This window comes from Orycteropus afer, unplaced genomic scaffold (assembly GCF_000298275.1).
Source record: "Orycteropus afer afer isolate SDZICR_OR568_19922 unplaced genomic scaffold, OryAfe1.0 scaffold00025, whole genome shotgun sequence".
Taxonomy (NCBI): domain Eukaryota; kingdom Metazoa; phylum Chordata; class Mammalia; order Tubulidentata; family Orycteropodidae; genus Orycteropus; species Orycteropus afer.
In genome coordinates this window covers 3,014,086-3,015,676 of record NW_006921612.1, presented here as the reverse complement: position 1 = coordinate 3,015,676, position 1,591 = coordinate 3,014,086, and positions in this window count along the sequence as shown.

Here is a 1,591-nt window from a genome sequence, read left to right as displayed (position 1 = left end):
AGAAGGGACCTTCCCTGGAGAAGGATGTCATGCTTGGTAGGATGGAGGGTCGACGAAAGAGAGGGAGGCCTTTAATGAGATGGATTGATACGGTGGCTGCGATGATGGGCTCAAGTATAGCAGGGATTGTGAGGCTGGCGCGGGATCAGGCAGTGTTTCATTCTGCTGTGCATGGGGTCACTATGAGTCGGAAACGACTCGACGTCACATAACAACAACAACAACACATTAGTACTTGTTTTTGCTAACTGAAAGAAATCTGAAGAGGATTTCCACTTTCACAGAAAAATGTCAAAAAGCAAAACTAGTGGTCAGTGTTGTTTTGCAGTAAGCCATTAAAGAGGCAGTGGGCACCCCCAAGCAGTGAGAATGGAATTGCCAAGCTCCTTCTCTGGGAACTACACTTGATGTCAGCATCAAGCCCCACCATAGCTTTGAACTGTGTCTGTGAACACTATATATTAGTGTTATTTTAGGTCTTATATGCTATTTGGTAGGTTGTTTTTTGGGTCTAGGAACACTCAATAGTTTTTTCCCACAAAGATTAGTAGTAATTGCTTCTTTGCTTTATAGCACTTTGGTTTATGAAAGGTTTCATAGGAATGTTTTACTTTTGGATAGTGGGGAAGACCTGTATAGACTTTGAAGTAATTCTTCTGTTTTCAGTCTTGCATTTCATACCTGCTGTCACCTGTGTCCCAGATGGGGAAGAGGCTGCTTGGGGAGCGAGAGGGTGTCCTCACGTTCTTCTGCTCCACTTTTCACTCTGATCTTTAGAATTCCTGTTGCTTTCAATTCCTGAGCTTTTTGTGAGTTCTAACCATTGTGAATTTGAATTGATTTACTTATCAGAAGATACTTTACCCTACTGCAGGACTAGGCTTTAGTTTTTACTCTATAAGCCTGTTACCACTTTTCCTTCAGCTTTGCATCTTCTAGATTCTTGGCATTTCTTATGTACAGTTATTTTCTCTCCTATCACTTTGTCTTTGTGTGTTTCTACCTATTATTCCTTCACTGCCATTTTAGTGGGTTTTGAAGAGAGTAGAGATAATGCATGCATTTGATCTGTCCCATTTCACCAGAAGCCTTCTCTCCTTCCTTTGTCCTGTCTCTAATAATTCTTTATTCTCCTTGAAGCTTCTGCCCTGCACTAATTCCAGTTGAACTTCAACTCAACCTAAAGCTACTTCTCATTCTAACCCTGTCCTCTAAATAACACCATTTGATTTACAGGTGCTGTGGGAGCAGAATGGCTTGGATCAGATGTCTCGCCATCAAACACTTGTTGCGATAATTCATTTCACTGACTCCAAACCCATCTGGGGTCAGTCTGCTTGATCTGGTCAAGTCCTTAGGTGCTTCTGGGGTCAGACAAGCCAGAAGTTAACTACTGATTGTCGAGTTTGAGCTAACATAGAGCTGTGTCTGGGATTGACTTGGTGAAATAGATCCACATCTAATTACCTCCTCTGCGGCCCACCAGTCAGCTAGCCACAACCTTTGTGTCTCACTCCTAAAAATTCTTAAAAAGAAGCAGACATCTGAGGTTCATTTGAAACAGCCATCTAACAGGTCTCCCTGCCTCCAG